At 40.2% G+C, this 17,884-nt stretch overlaps 1 long non-coding RNA gene across 1 annotated transcript; it reads left to right on the top strand.

The window, feature by feature from the left end:
* The first annotated feature begins 5,857 nt into the window (after nucleotides 1-5,857).
* On the top strand, nucleotides 5,858-7,964 carry LOC127531266 (uncharacterized). The gene is made up of 3 exons (XR_007938215.1): nucleotides 5,858-5,960; nucleotides 6,218-6,384; nucleotides 6,642-7,964. It is a non-coding gene; the product is annotated as an uncharacterized LOC127531266 (long non-coding RNA).
* Nucleotides 7,965-17,884: the final 9,920 nt, after the last annotated feature.

Genomic DNA, 17,884 nt, shown 5'->3' with positions numbered 1-17,884 from the left:
TAGTAAGTTCCCACCTCTTTTTTTACACTTGGTGCACATGGCAGAGACCTGGGGGTTAATCTTGTTCAAAAGGTAAGGGGTGAACTGAAGTCTGTGTAATATTCTATTCTGGTTTTCTCTCAGTCTGTTACACAAGAATAGTTTCTTTGCAGATTCAAAAGCATCACACCATCTGCTGTAATCCAGGTCAATCCCGAGATCCTTTTCCCACAGTTCTTTAGCTCTGATGTCTCTGATATTGTCACAAGAAAACAGTTTCCCATAAAAAAGAGAAATAAACCTTTTGTTAAGTGCAGACAAGCTAAAGTCTAACAGAAAGCTTTCAAATGAATTTTTAATTGGTCGGTCGAGTGGGAGTGAGCATAAGGACTTCACAAAATGCCTGGCCTGAAGAAAACCAAAGAAATGGGAGTGTGGGATCCCGTATTTAATTTGAAGTTGTGAGAATGACATGACATTTCCATTGTCAAATAAGTTAGCCACAAATCTCAATCCCTTTGAATACCAATCATTAAAGATGCCCGCCCCATACCTGGGGGGAAGGCTTTGTTTTGAATTAATGGCTGTAATGCTAAAGAAAAGCCTTGTCGGTCAGCATGTTTGGTAATATCTCGAGAAATTTTGAGAGTAGTTTTAAGAATGAGATTGTTTTCAACTTCTCCTGGGAGCTCATTTAAGTTTATTGTTAGCAGACTCAGAGGGGAACAAGGGGCACAGCACCAGGCACCCACATGGGGTTCTTTGGGGTTAAGAAAATGTTTAAGCCAGCTATATACTATTCTGGCATGGCAAGCCCAGTTATAATACAAAAAATTGGGGAACGCTTGACCTCCCCTGTCTACAGACAGTTGTAGAGTCTTCATTTAATAGTCGTGGTCTCTTTCCATGCCACAGAAACCTAGAGATAGATCTTTGAATATCTGAGATAGCTGATTTATTGATCCTGAGTGGTAACATTTGTATTAGATATAAAATTCTAGGAAGAACATTCATTTTAATGAAGCTGATCCTACCCATCCACGACAAAGGGAGATCAAACCACCTATTCAGATCCTTCTTAATTGATTTTAAAGTTTTAATAAACTTTAAATTACATAGATCTTACGGCAGATACTCTAATCCCCAGGTAAATAAAACCAGAAAGTGAGCACTTGAAGGGAAAATCAACCAGGGTGGTATGGTCTACAAAGTTACCAAGAGGCAGAGCCTCTGATTTCTCGAGATTAATTTTATATCCTGAAATCTCACCAAATTGATTAATGACAGATATTAACAGGAAACTTTGTTTTTTTTTTCAACCTGGGGTCTGTTTACATATGTCTTTTCATACATGTGAGTGATGGAGAAATGAATTTTCGACATAGCTCCAGTATTTAGCCAGGCAGGCAGCTTAGCAGCTCAGCTAGCAGCTCAGGTAGCGAAAAGTATGGGGCAACTTGCCCCCCCGCGTCAAAGTCCGCCCCAATGTGCTTTTTTCCCACACTGACCGGCTCGGATAGTCTCAACGAGTGTCCCACAACATAATAGAGATGAGAAGTGAACGAAAACCTCCACATTACTTAGCGATCGCTATTTGTTGTGGTCTGTATCCAAATCTCAGGACGCTAGAAAGCAAATCTCATTCCGAAATCACGCAATAGCTCGCGCCAAAACCCCCTCATAAAAGCTTTTCCAGCTTCCCACAAAGTGGAAGCTGAAGTATCAGGTGTATCATTTTTGGAGATGTAAAGTTGCCATTCTGCTTCCAAGTATGACATAAAGGATGGGTTGCGAAGTAGTAACGGATTCATGCGCCACAGTCTATCTAGCCTGAGGGTCATAGTAAGGAGGCATGAGTTCAACTGTTGCAGATGAGTAATCAGAGAGGGTACATGTGTTGATAGAACAAGTTTTGATCTGATCAAGAGTTTGTCTTGAAACAAAGATATAATCAATTCTTGAGAAAGAATGATGAGGGTGAGAGAAGAATGTAAAATCTTTCTCTTGTGGATTAATGACTCTCCATGCATCGAGCAAACCAAATTCCATTGTAGCATGAGAAATTTTGGAAAGAGGAATTTTTTTGTTGTCCAAATCAGGAGCCAAACTACAATTAAAGTCACCTCAAAGTACAACATGGGGAAGGCAAACTGCAGAAATTTCAGCCAATAATCTGGAATAAAATGAGCTTTCGTAGCTATTTGGAGCGTAAACACTTCCTATCAGAATTTGTTCACCATGTAGAAAGCCAGTAATAATGACGAACCTTCCCTCTTTGCCCTGGACAATTTTATCAAGTGTGAGTGGTAGGCGCTTGTGGATAAGTATTGCTACTCCTCTACTTTTTGAATTATATGAGGCAAAGAAGACTTGGCCAACCCAGTCTCGTCTGAGCTTTAAATGTTCAAGATCAGTAAGGTGAGTTTCCTGTAACAGTGCCACATGCACTTTATCCTTTTTAAGCATAGAGAGTAATTTACGCCTCTTCACCACATGGTTAATACCTTTGACATTTAGTGTTGAGATTTTTATATAACTCATAAAGTAAGAATCCTTTAGTTAACAAATTGAGATGACTCAGTTTGGGGAATAAAATATGATGGGATAAGATGACCATAAATGCACAAATTATAATGGACTGGTAAAGGATCTGTGTAAATAAATTAAATTAACCTATCTTCAACAGCAGGAGATCAACCAGAACTATTGTCACTCCTGGAAACCAATGCAAATGTATAAATAATGAAATGTGACATTGAGAGACCCCAAAAAGAACAAAATATAAGATTGCACTAAGGCAGAAATAGGGCCACGAGCTGCTAAAAGATGTTATTGTCCCCGGAGAAAATAGCAATCCCATCCCCCACTCCCACTAAACAAGCAATATTAACATACTTATAACAACATCACTCTATAAATGCTCTCAGGATAGTGAACATAACGAACATAAGAGGCTGCATGTTACATCAATTGTACTATGATATTCCCCCTTTTATCCCACCTGAGGAGGATTCAGCCAGAGGCTTAAATGGTCTTCAGCTTAGAACAGTTTTTGAGATGAAAGTAGAGCCTTACCAAATAGTCAGTTGTAGTCACATACTCCCATGGATCGAATAATGCAAAAAAAAAGGGGGGGGGGGACTTCTTTACTTCACAAACTTGATCGGATCCTCCTCGAGCAGCCTCTAGTTCAGTGTGCTGAGAAAGTTCTCTGCAGCACTTGGTGTTACAAACTTGTGAGCCGTCTCGTTATGGTGCACAACCAGGACGGCTGGGTAACGCATGTTGAAGCGGATCCCCTTGTTGATCAAAGCCTGGCATACACCGTTGAAAGCCCGACGCCTCTCTCGGACCGCCATAGAAAAATCCTGTTGAATGTGGATTCATTGTCCTTCGTATTCCAGAGTGGATTTCTTTCATAATGCTGTCACTATCCTCAGTTTGTCCCTCGAGTTGTGGAGTTTAATAATCCCCGGGCGAGGACGCACACTTTGCGTACCCAGGCCACGGTGGGCACAGTTGATATTAATGCGGGATTTATTCCCAATGGTCGCTTCCAAGCCGTAAAAAATTATGGCAGTCTACTGTAGAATCAGAAGTTTGCAGTAAAATACTGGCAGTTCTGGTCAACAGTATTTTATTGTATTTTTACAGTGATATTACTGTAATTTGATTAAACAGCTAATTACTGTCAAAAAAATTCTGCGTTCTAATGTTGAATCTAAAGTTTATAGTAAACTGGCAATTGTGGTTGTCATTTCACTGTAAACTTTAGATTACTTTTAGATTATATTTTTGTTTTTGATAATGTCAAAAAAGAACTGTGAATTGTAAATAAACTGTAAATACCATAAATTACAATGAATCCACTGTCTAAAAAATGATCCAGAATTATTGTATAAAAATGATCTAACTCTGCTTAACATTTATAAATGCATATACTAGTAAAATGCAGAAAATAACAAAGGATAGAGGATAAGGCATTTGACATGTCTGTTGAATAAGCAACACAAATGAGAATAAATTAAATGTGTCAGAAACCAAGGAAAAACTATTTATCTTAAAGTGCAATATATATATATATATATATATATATATATATATATACTATGAAAATGGAGACCATTTACCATTTCTTCCTAACTATTCTCAGTTACAGGCAATAACTTTCAAGCTCATGCTCACCAACTCCTCAGTAGGAACACAGTAGAAAAACAAACATGTGGTCTAAAATATGCACTTTCTTGAAGTGAGACATCTAAATATGGGTTACCCAAATAGATACACTTGCAGTATATATAGGATGACTACCTCCTCACCTGCCTTTGAATCAACATGCATAGCTTGACTTCCTTTATCTAAGCTGCCATGGCTGCAGCTGTGGAATAAAAGTAATGAATAAAACATTTCTAGGAAAAACGGAAATATCAGAACAATTTGTCTACTGCCATGCCAGTTCCAAAATAAATAATTCAACAAGCATTCTTTTATTTTCAAATTGCATGTAAAGAGGCGATTGTATATAACCAATTTTGATAATTTCAAGTAGCCTTTGTAGTGTTTAGAGTTTCCACATTGTCCAACTGTTCCCTAGGCACAGAGCATTACTGCTGCCATTCATAACAACAACAATCCACCATCTTCCAGCTGCCAATTTGGTAGCTCTCATTTTAGCAAATAGAACACAGTGTACAGTACAAAGAATCCAATGTTCTCACAGCAAAAAATGCCCCATGTATGCTGCTGATTGCAGAAAAAAATCACATATTTGAAGCTTTCATGCAGCTCATTGAGGTTTATCAATGTTTTCATTTTCTTATCTATCTATCCATGGAATTCAATTTGAAGCCCAAGCTTGGACAGCGCTGCGTCTTCCACTTGGAGTAGTAGCTATTGATGTAGGCCACATGCTCCAATGGCCTCTAGCGAGCAGCCCAATTTTCTATCTATTTGCACCACAGTTATGACCCCATTGATTTCAAATAGCCCTGCTCCTATGGAGGCTCATCTTTGATGCATGCAGTGACAGCGACTGATCAACAGCGTGGGAGCAGCTGAAAGCCTCAGCGGGCTGGCTAAATGAGGCAGCTAAATGTGTGCTTTGTCTCTTGTCAATGGAGGCAGCACATCGTCAATTATGCCAGTGATAGTGTATGACTGAAGGTGGATCAAAGCTTTCTTCACTGCCCTCTGATTGCAGATACAATGTCATCACGTTGTACTCTACATTTTCTAATATGTATAAGATAAATCATGCTTGTTGCAGTGCTTGCCTTTTTTAGTCTCTGACAACAATGAAAATAAACTGAATCATTAGTCATTAGCCGCCAGACATCCGGCCACAGTAGCGGCCGCGGCCGCGGCCGCAAACGCCGATGGACAGCTTAAATCGTCATGAATCCGCCGGTATAAACCACTTTCAGATATGATCTGGCCGCTGATGTGGCTGGATGTCTGGCTGCCGCAATGGCGGCCGCGGCGGCGGCCGCAAACGCCGATGGACAGCTTAGATCGTCATGAATCCGCCGAATTTGCATAGGAATTTAAAGAATGTGCGGCGGCCGCAAACGCCGATGGACAGCTTAGATCGTCATGAATCCGCCAGTATAAACCACTTTCAGATGTGATTACCACAGCGGGTTTCGCTCGTGGTGAGCGGCACGAAAAACATGACGACATCGTGTGGGGCGCACGAAACCGAAACAAAAACTGACGTGACAGTTTCACGAATCCCCGTGAGACCGTGTTGTATATGCACATGTTCTCTTTGTTGATACTTGTGAAGCAAACTGTTGCTAATGTATGCTAACATGCTAAATGTTTGAGATGATGTAGGTTTTGTCAGTAACATCAGTCATCTGAGTGCGTTGTATATTTTGCACAGGAGAAGCATCTGATGACATCAATAATCCTGACTTTGTCCCGTCTAGCTTTTCTTATTCATCCCAGTCAGACAAGGAAGGCGATGCCAAATTGGAGCGGTAAATATTCTGATTTTCTTGTGTTGCTTCTCTGATATAACTGTATGTTACCACGTAGTGTGATCATTAGTAAAAAATAAATAGGAAGGTGACGTTTTAATATATTTGAAATAACTCTGGTTAATGAAATAACATTACTGTACTTCTTTGAATGAACCTCATGGAAACGTGTAGTCAGATTTGAAATGATAAAGTAATCCTGTGCCTAAAAGTTGCTGCCTTCTTTGCAATTGATTACTCTCTTCTGTGCATTTCAGATATAAGAGAAAAAGACAAAGAGATGAAGCCTCCAGAAGATGTCCACACAATGATCAATCTACACCTATTTCCCCAGCAAATGATAGTGGAATGGACCCTGATCAATCTACGCCCACTCCACCTGTGAATGACTGTGAAATAGAGCCAAATGCTGATCTTCGTAATGGTATGAACTCTGAATACTCTTCATAACCAAAACAGTATCATCATTAAGAAAAAAAAAGTAAATCAAAACTATGTGCCTTTCTTTTTTGTTTTTAATGTTAATATGATAATCGTTTTAGACTGGGACGGTTACTTAATAACATTTATCAGGCTGCCCTAATTGTTTATCAACATCTGAATTATCTCCAGGAAGGCAATTATGAATTAGATTTGGGGAAAAAAATAGTGACATATGTTTTCTTCTTATTAATTTTACAGAAGCTACAGTCCCAAAGGCCAACCATGAGGACCTCAAACAGAAATACCACCAACTGAATATCGAGTGTGACAACCTGTGTGCAGAAAACAAGCTTTCCTCTATGTAAAGTATAAATGGCTAGTGTAGTAAATTGTAAACAATGGCCAAAATTTTGAGAACAAATTTATTGACACATCATGCCTGATTATGTTTTTTTTAAATGAATTTTTATGGCATCTAACTTAACAGGTATATAACAAACATAGGCACTCAGTAACCAGTGAAAAGTAAAAGTACAGGCATCAAATTAAAATTTCACTGTTTTGCATACTTTCTACTTCACTACATTTACTTTGAATATTATTAATCTGGTAAGAAAGTCTTCATAAAATTTACCTAAGTGTAAGTTCTTAAAGTTTGTACTTTTTATCTGTGCTTTTACTTTACTTTCCACCTCTCCCAATAAGAATGACAGTCAGTTATTCAGATATGTTTTTATTTCTTACTGTTTTATATGTTGAACCTAAGTGCAAACTTTCAATAGTTAAACAGGAACTGGTCCTATAAATAAAGATTGTTTAAGTGCATACTCCAGCTCTTTTCACTTACACTTAGCACAATACCATTGTTTCACCTTTCTTTTTACCTTTGCACATTCATAGTGGAAATGCTTATTGCACTTTGCACAGGTAATGATCTTTCCAAATTCTGGTCTTTCACAGTGAGGGCAGACCATCGGTGCTTGTTGTTGCTGGTCCATGCTGTGCGTTAACAGCTCAGGCAGAATATTTTGTTTAAAGAACTGTTCAGCAATAGGGAGGGCTGTGGAAAGGAATGGATCATCTCTGGCAACACGAGTGATGATTAGATCTTGCTGTGTCCACATCACAAAGTCACAGTACTGTACCTCACATACAAACATGTCAAGTTGTACTTGATGGTAGTACTTGTGGTTCTTTTTGAGACAGAATGATTGGTCTAAGCAAAAATCACCGCTTCCTGTCAGACCATCACGATATCTGTATGGGCACTTGATCTCTACAGTTCCTCTACCGCAGCAACCACAGTTCAGCACTCCATCTGGTGATGCTCCAAGATGTGGATGGTCTGGATGGACAACGAGACCACAGAGTTCAACATTAAAGTTGTGATGATGTGCTTTCATTGCCTCAGCATAACATTTTCTTGCAGTGCATTCATTGTTTCTTCCCCACTTTATTGCATTTACATGAGATAAGTCTTTGTTGTCATATTGCATCATCTGTTTGAGTAAGTTGGTTTTAGCTGTTTCAGTTTTAACAGTACAAACACGATATAGGGTGGTGCTAGTAATTCGTCCTAATCTGTGTTTGCCAAGCCTGTGATTGGGCTTGTTTTTTAGTAATTGATTCAAGGTTTGCACACTTTACCTGTGTTATCTCCCTTCTAAGCCTGGAAAATATAGCCTCAGTTTTTTCTAGTAATTCAGTTGAGGAGAGGCCTCTCAGATTTGCATCATACAGAGCTGCAAGTGACTCCAATGGGTTTTCATTCTCTTTGTCCGAATCTGATGCGGTGTCTGTGTCACTGCAGTCCAGGCTAGTGAGAACAGCTGCCTTGGGTTCCAGAAGTTTCAGCTTCTTCATGTCTTCATCTGTCACCTCTGAAATCACACAGAAGTGAAGGTACACCCCAATGAAACCAAACGTTACGAGAGGAGTACTACCATATCAATAATACACTATTATTTTACAATTTTGATAATAGAAATTTGATATTTTTAACAACTATTTGAAGCCCTTATGAAAGTTCTTACTCCTGGTGATGGCTGCACTAATTTATGGCTATGATAAACTTCATACCTTTGACATTGTTGTTGATCTCATGGTGTTTTCTTCTCACAGGTAGCAGTAAGCCACTTAGGTCTTTTGACACAGATTTCACTCAGTTTGGCTGCCTTTACCTTTTTTCTGGAGGCCAGAAGCCATTGGTTGGTCCCTGATGTACAAGCCACTTCAGTCTTTCCATATCTGACCCACAACTCAACCTTAAGCATTAGAGCTGCTGCATGCCTACAGCATGACCCCAAACTGAGGAAGAAGAAACAAAGGAAAAAATTTCACACAAATTGATTAGAACAATAATAAAGAGAGAAAGCATTATGCCACTTTGCACCACTGTAGCAATGATCATAAAAATGTTTTCAATAATGAAAGAGACTGAGTAACAGAGGTGGGTTGAGTAGTAAAAATATTGACTTCAGTAAGAGTAGTGGTACTTTGAAATTATTTTACTGAAGTAGAAGTAAACAGTAGCAACCTAAAATATTATTCAAAGTATAAAAAGCCCTCAAAGGAAAATTTACATTTCACATTTGTACGGTGAGTAATGAGCCTGTGATTGAGTATACATTTTTAATTTATAAATCAGTGGGGTTAAGAGGAATGTTATGTTATGAGGAAAACAAAACATGGTATAAAATAAATAAGTAAAATATTTTATTGTGACAATAAATAACAAAAAAATACTTATTTTGAAGATTGTGGTGCAAAGAAAAACACAAACATGACCTGCCTAATCTGTCAAATTTAGCTTTAGCCACAACATATTTATTCACAGTTTAAAGCTGCTGTCCGGAGTTTGAATCGCAGCGTCTCCCAAAACACTGGTGGTCCCACCCTCCCTCCCTCTGATTTCGCCCCTTTATTTGTGCACGCGCGCAGTACATGAGAGAAGTGCCCGGAGTGCTGCAGCATCTCGCCTGTTTTGCTGTTTTCCCCTCTTCTACATTTAGTAAATAATAAAGGAATTACGTTAGAATGCTGTATTGAGTCTAACTTGTCCTAGTACCAAAATAACATGAATCTGCTAGGACGAACTAGTAAAGTTTCAATTTGTGATTACACTCGTGTATCCCTCTCGATGACATTGTTTATCAAACTTAGTGCATTTACGCGTGTATATGTGTTACATTGTTTATTTATTTCTATCTAGAGTTCAGAATTGCATGACTCCTCTGACGAAGAGTATGTCCCAGACGCCCCAACATCTTCCTCCAGAAGCCGTCAGCCGGGCTATGGAGGCCGTGGTCGGGGAGCGACGCGAGCACCCCGAGCCAAAAAACGTCCTGCAGTCTCTTGGTCTGACAAGCCGTGGGATTGGTAACTTTTCTGGAAGTTGCTGAGCCCTGATGCTCTCTCCTCCACAAGCAAAACAAATGTGCGCGCGGTTGCGTAGTGTGTAGCACGCCCACCTCTGCATGGGCTTGCTTGCTGTGCGCGTAACCGTTGATTGACAGCATGACAAAGCTGAAGCTCGAACTTGATTGGTCGGCTGCAACCGGCGCTTTTTGGAATAACATGGGGGTCTATGAGAGGAAGGCGGAGCTCAGGAATAAATTTTCATATCGCGTTATACTAACTTTATATTATAGTATCGAACTAGACTAACACATTTAAGCTTTGTTAAAAAATGATACATGAATTGAAAACAAACAGAAACTCCGGACAGCAGCTTTAAGTAAGAGTACAAACACTTCAGTGTAATATTATTGACTAGATGTAAAAAGCGCTGTATGGTAAATCAACTCTGAGTATTTTCCTCAACAATTAACCCCTTAAGCTGCGGTCAATTTTCCCCTGAAATTTCTACTGAAGATGTACAGAAAGAATGCTGTTCTTGAACTGTTTGGAGGACAACCTGCATTGTCACCCAGTGCAGTAAAAATTACTCTAGGTGCTACTGGCACAGAGTTATTTATGTTGGAACACACTGAATTAGGAGGAATTTTATTCTCGCCTAAATTTTTTCCCTAATATAACACCTGAAAATTAGTGTGGCAGCACTGTGACAGCTTGAAACACAACAAGGCAACAGCTTGGGGTCTTACATAGTTCAGGACAAAATTTCAGAGCAATACTACAAGAAATGAGTGTTTCACACATGTTTTTGTACTAATATGCCCAATTATGTCAATTTTGGACACCCTATGTACACCCTGAGAAAAAATGGTATATAGTCGTTTATTAGCGCTTTTTCACACTATTTTCACTCCAAAAACTCATAAAGAACTAAAAAAAATCACTTCAGATAAGCTTCAGTGTGGATCTTGATCTGAATCAGAGGCACAGACGGAGACAGAGAAAAGCTGCAGCTCCTGCAGAGCCGGAGGTGTCAAAACTCACACTCGGCCGCTAAAGCCCGCCTCGCGGCTATTCAGCAAGCTCATTGGCTACATGCCCTGTCAGTCAAACGTTTCCTCCGACGTGTTTTGCATCAGAATTTCAGGAAGAGATGTGAGTCAACAGATCCATCGGCCATGGCAACCATAGATATATCTATGATGGCAACGGCTGGCTGTTCCGGGTTCGGAGGCAGCGATGAGTCACTTGATTGGCTGAAACGCGGCTGGGATCGAAGACAGAGGCTCCAGTCGCCATTTTCTGACCGAGATCGTGAGGATAACAGAAGGATTCATAAAATTATGGATAAAAATGCAGTGACTTATGGAACGCGCCACGTGGACGCGCACGGAGCCGAGCGATTTGTGGATTATTTACTTATTTCTTGACATGTTTTGGGCAAAATATGATACTTGCTAGTATTGTCTGGATGACTACTCTTGGATTATGGCCGGTTTTTGTGGATTATTTTCATCGTTGATCGGTAAAAGACCATCGGAAGGTGAGTTATGCCCTTTATGTGTCCCTTTAAACTTTTGTTGTTTGTTTTAGAAATGTGTTTATATCACCCGCTGTGGTAATCACATCTGAAAGTGGTTTATACCGGCGGATTCATGAGACTCTAAGCTTTCCATGGATGTATACTGTTTCTGTCGTCCTGTTTGAAGCTAAAAATGGTTTTGCCGTTAAACTTCAGCCGGCCATCTTGGGCCCGTATTCGGGCCCGTGCAGCTTAAGGGGTCAAGTATATAGCAATTTACTAGTAGCAACTACCCACCTCTGCTCTCAAAGTGATAAAAGTTAGCAGATAATGTCTGTATTGTTATCAGAGTATTCAGTATTACCTACCCAGCCATGCAGGTGCAGTTCGCGGTTAGAATGCTGTTGTTTTTTATGTTTACAATCACCCACACCTTGTAGATCTCTGTCCTCTTTCCTTGTCTTTGACTTGGTAGCACCTCTGTTTTCAGAGCCACGAAGTTTTCTAGGTTGTAGTCATGTAATAAAATATCCTGCACATGGTTGTCCATTACATAGCTGTATGCATCCAGTGTTTGGTAGGATTTCAGGCTTTCCCGGGAATAGAGACTCGGAGTCTCGATCAGGTAAGAATGGATGTCTGGCCACTGAAGTTTGGGCCATTTTTTTTCGTCATTTATCCAGGCAGCAGCTTGCAACGCATATGGGTCGTTAAGGCGTATACCGCTTACTAATGTCAATTTAGTTGAATAACTTACTTTATCACTTGGCGATAAACTGTTATAGTATGCTGACAACATCGCTAGCTAAAATTAAAACTGCTAATGACCGCTAACGCGGCTGAAAACTGTGTTGACAGCCGACTTGACAATTTAAAGGGCTCGCCTTTCTGCAGCCGTGATGCGCACACATCCTCTCGTGTTTGTAAACAGCAAATCCCTCTATATGTTTCCCTTTACCCCTCTCCCCCTGTCACACACTCACCCCCCATCACTTTCACTCACACCCTGTGTACCTCCCATGTTTATTGTGCTTGTATGTTTTATAAGGTGTTTGTTGATAGTTTGTCAGGCAATGTTGTGCTATTATATAATGCATATATAGATCCTGACTTGCTATGTACATCGCTCTCCAACACCCACAGCTCACAGACAGCAACAAACAGCTCACAAGGACACACACAGACGATATTCTATATTGCTACTTATTCAATGATTGAACTTCTCCCTTTATGTTCAAGTTAAATATTGTAGCCTGGAATGTTCATGACATATGCTCACAAACAAAAACAGTTACAATTATAGACTATGTCTCTAAATTAAAAGCAGATCTTTTGCTCCTCCAAAAAACGCATTTAGTAGAATCAGAAGAAAAATCTCTATTACATTCGAATTATATCATCATCTTTTCATCTTGTTATAACAGCAGACAAAGAGGGGTCTCATTCTAATCCATAAGAGAGTACCATTCGCTTTAAATAGCACAGTAACAGACTCAGAGGGCAGATATATTATTATCCAGGCAACGATCTTTAATAAATTATATTCAATTGCAAATCTGTATGCCCCAAATAATGATGATCCAGCCTTCTTTCATATGGTTTTCTCCCACTTAGCAGACTTATCTGCTAACTCAACAACCATTATCATTGGCGACTTCAACATAGTATTAAACCCGTCACTAGATCGATCTAATAGTCCAATACATGCAAAACAACCACAATCAGCTAAAGTCATACAGGATTATATGAAAGATTTTGGACTAGAAGATGTCTGGAGACTCAAAAACCCAACAAAGAGGGACTATACTTTTTCTCTCAGGTGCACCAAACACTGTCAAGAATTGACTTTTTCCTCTCAAATAACTCTATCGTACACAAAGCTACTACGAAAATTCATCCAATCATTATCAGCGACCATGCACCAATATCTCTCAGCCTGCAAACAGATTCCATCCCTAAACCTCCTCAGACATGGCGCCTAAACATCTCTCTATTCGAAGACCAGGAATTTGATCGAATAATAAGAAGTGAGTGGGCAGACTTTCTAATAAACAATGACTCTAATGATGTATCTCTATCTTTACTTTGGGAAACTGGAAAAGCTGTAATCAGAGGCAAAATAATATTGTACTCCTCGTACAAGAAAAAAAAGGATCAACAACGACAGGAAGAAACTGAGGAAAAAAATTAAAGAACTTACAGAGAACTATGCAATAAATCCAAGTGATCAATTATGGTCTGAACTACAAAATGTTAAACTAAAACTCGATAATATCTTATCAAAGAAAACAGAGTTCTTACTACAACAGCTGAGATATAATGATTTTGAACACAACAATAAATCAGGAAAATTTCTTGCGAACCAACTCCAGTGCAATAAAGAAAAATCCTTCATAACAGCAATTCAGGATCCCTCAGGGAAATATACTCAGTCACCCCAGGAAATTAATCAGACTTTCTATAATTATTACCGAAGTTTATACTCATCAACAGTTAACCCAAACGAAGAAGATATTCATAACTTTCTTGACAATCTAAACTTGCCGGAATTAATGTCAGATTACAGATACACACTAGATGCTCCATTGTCTATCAAAGAATTACAGTGTGCATTAGACAGTATGCCAGCAGGCAAGGCACCTGGCCTGATGGCTTCCCTGCTGAATTTCTTAAACATTTCTGGTCAATGTTAGCACCACTTTTCTTCAGGACAGTGACAGAGATAAAAAAATAATGGTTATATAAGTTCGCACATGAATACAGCTGCAATTAAATTATTATTGAAACCAGACAAAGATCCTACACTTCCCTCCAGCTATCGACCTCTGTCACTAATCAACACTGACATCAAAGTTATCTCAAAAGCACTCGCCTCTAGGTTGGAGAAAATTATCCCATCAATAATCCACTATGATCAAACAGGTTTCATAAATGGCCGACACTCCACCAACAATATCAGAAGACTTCAAAATCTAATCTCTTTGGCGCAACACCATAACAAAGAAGCTACCGTTATGTTGCTGGATGCTGAAAAAGCATTTGACAAAGTTAATTGGTCTTTTCTCTTTGCTGTGCTCCACAAATTTGGCTTCGAAGAGTTGTTTATCCAGTGGATATCGGCTCTGTACAACTCACCCAAGGCTACAGTAACCACTAATGGGATCACTTCAGAAAGTTTCAGTTTGCAAAGGGGAACGAGACAAGGATGCCCACTCTCTCCTTTATTGTTTGCGATCTTTATTGAAACCATTAGCAACAGCTGTACGTCAGAGCACTGATATCAAAGGTATCTGCGCTTTGGAGTCTGAACACAAAATTAACCTATATGCAGATGACATTTTACTTTACCTACAAGAACCGAAAACCTCAGTGAAGGAAGTATTTAACCTCATTACAACCTTCTCATGTCTTTCAGACTACTCCATCAACTGGTCAAAATCAATCATATTACCTTTAACAGAAAACTCATGGAATCCCACAGTCCAAAATTCGAATTACTCTATTCCTACTGGCAACATCAGATATCTGGGCATAAATATTTCCTCCAAACTCTCAGAGCTAGTTCACCTGAACTACACCCCACTTTTGGACAAAGTCTGTGAAGATCTAAGGCGATGGAATAACCTCCCCATCTCCCTTTTGGGACGAATAGCTACAGTCAAAATGAAAATATTACCTAAAATCAACTATCTCTTTTCCATGATTCCGTTTAAACCCACATCAAAGTGGTTTCAATCGTTAGACTCTGCCATTGGTAAATTCTATTCAAAGAACAAAAAGGCTAAAATCAGTCAGGCCACCCTCCAGAGAAACAAACCCGAAGGGGGACTGGGAGCCCCCAACTTCATGGGTTATTATGTAGCCAACCAACTACAATATCTCACCAAATGGATTCACCCACATGAAGAATATAACTCCTGACTGGAACTAGAACAGTTAGATTGTAACCAGATCAAAATCTCTGACCTGTCCTTTATCACTTCTGCCCTTAAACATCACTCCTGCTTCAAGAACCCAATGATCGCTTCCACCTTGTCTGCTTGGTGGAAAACGTTGGAGGTCACAGGCTCCCAATTAAAACCCAGTATACTGTCCCCAATCTGGCACAATCCTGATTTTGCAAACAATAAAATAGCTCTTTATTTCAAGACATGGGCAGAGAGAGGAGTCACCCACCTCCATCACCTTTTTGATAACAACATATTTAGGACATATATAAACTTATTCCAAACATTTGAAATAAGAAATGGAAACTTCCTCCACTTCCTACAGTTAAAGAAGATGCTTACAAGTAGAATTCCATCGCTTCAGTCTACTTCACAGCCAACTGATTTACAGCCATCTGAATTTGTCAAATACATTACGAAACTGTCTCCAAGAAACAAAAAGAACCTCTCAAAAATGTATAGTTTACTTTCAAAGACAGACTCTATACACCTACCAACTCACAAATGGGAAAAAGACTTATCCAAATCCTTTGACTCCGATTTTTGGACCCAGATCTGTGAAATCACATTTAAAATGACAAAAAACACCAACTTACAACTGATCCAATTTAAGGTTCTTCATAGAACGCATATAACCCAATATAAATTATATAAAATGGGCTTTTCACACTCAGACACATGTACTCAATGCACCCAAAACATGGCTGACACATATTTTCACGCTCTTTGGCTATATACACCCATCTATCAATTCTGGGCACTAATCACACAGAAACTCTCCGATATTTTGGGCTGTGGGATTCCACATTCCCCAAACATTTGCCTAATTGGTGACCTAACGCTAACAGCCTTACCAGACATTCATATCCAACCCACACTCGCAGCTATCGCCATTGCCAAAAAAATTATTTTAGTTAACTGGAAAGATAAGAAAGCCCTCAACATCTTCCATTGGCTGAACCTCCTCACAGAACACATTTCACTGGAGAGAATATCTGCTATCCGGAAAAAACAATTGGACTCATTTAAAGAAAAATGGTCTCCATTTATTAATTCATTAAATATTAATCTATAGCTTTTGCTTGTATGTGGGCATATGCCACTGCCCTCATAAAAAAAAAATTGTGATACCTGTCCTGTCTGTGCGTATGGTTTAACTTTCCTCTGCTCTGTTTCCGTTTATTAACCCTCCAACTCTCAAAGATTGATAGCACCATGGACTTCAAGGCTGTGTGCATGCACTGGTGGTGTCCTTTCCCTATGGTTCCCGGGGTTGCTCTCTGGCTCTGCGGGGTCGGGGTGGCTCGGGCCTCTCACCCTGGGGGTGGATGTCTCCGGCATCTCCCCCTTTGAGCTCTGGGCCTGCTGGGTCTGCACGCTCTCCCAGGGCCTCGGGGGTGTCGGCGGTTGATCTCTTCTGGGGCGCCTGGCTGGTCCTGAGGTTTGGGGTGGGTCGGTCCCTCCGTTGCTCCCCTGTCCCTTCCTGCTCCGCTTTCCTCCTCCTCCCTCCTCTCCTGCCTGCCCGCTCCTCCTCGCCCCTCTCCCTCCCCTGGGGGGGGCCTGGGGCCCTCCGCGGACGGGGGGTCTGGCGTGGGGGCTGGGTGGTCTCTCTGGAGGGGTGGCTCTGGCTTATCTGGGCACAGGCCTTGATCCTGGCCTGCGTGCCGCCACTGGAGTCGAGTTTCTGCTGGCTGGAGGCCTCCGTCCGGGCCTGGTGCTGTCCTGGGGTGGGTGGGGTCTTGGGGGCGCTGCGGGGAGGGCGCCCCGCGTCCTTGTCGTGCCGGCTCCTGGGTGGGCGTGGCGCCTTGTGGCCCTTGCGGCCCTTCAGGGTGGGGTGCTGCATGCGTAGGCATAGGTAAATATCTGTAGCACGTTACCACCATCATTTTCCAGTGTTGATAACATCAATGTGTACTTAAAATAGTGTTGTACATATCAATTCCATGTTTTGCAGATTTTGTAAAGCAAAGAATTTATAAAATGCAACCTTTGTTTTTGTCTTTTTAATTGATTTGTGGTATTATAACTGTGACATACTGCACAAATGATATGTTTTGAATTCTCCTTATGTGTATACTTTTTTTCATAGAGGTGTAGGAACTAAAACATCCAGAATCTAAAGCTTACAAGATTAAATTGTCCTTTGTGGGTATTACAGTCCCTCCAGGATTTCGCGGGCATTTTTCATGATTGTTGCGGCCAAAAATGCCTGAATTCGCGGCAGCTTTTCTCAAAAAATTGTGATAAAAGTTGCGATGTTTTAAGCTTATTTATTGTGATGAAATTGCAGGAGACAGTGACAATTGCTAATAAGCTACATTTTTTTCTAGCTTGTAGAACACGTTTCAACACTGTAACTGGCAATATTTATTCTGAAATTAATTAATTAACGTTCCAACCCATTTACACAAAAGCTGGCACACCACGGTGGGAAATTAGCAGCAGCCAGATACTGGTTTAATATGAGGTGGTTGGTAGATTTAAGGCACAAAAAGATAATTTACTACTGAATTAATCATATTTGGACATATCTGTCAGTGGCTTTAAAAGTTAATTTCACTTCCTGGCACACACGTGTTCACACACATGCTCACGGCTTGTCACTCAATTAACAAGAAGAGAGAGCAGAACTCAACTAAGACTGTTCATTACCTGACCTTGCGCTGAACACAGGT

Source organism: Acanthochromis polyacanthus, chromosome 20 (genome assembly GCF_021347895.1).
Source record: "Acanthochromis polyacanthus isolate Apoly-LR-REF ecotype Palm Island chromosome 20, KAUST_Apoly_ChrSc, whole genome shotgun sequence".
In the NCBI taxonomy this organism is placed as follows: Eukaryota; Metazoa; Chordata; class Actinopteri; family Pomacentridae; genus Acanthochromis; species Acanthochromis polyacanthus.
Note: the sequence above shows the minus strand (reverse complement) of the source record. Positions and strands in the feature narration are given on the sequence as shown.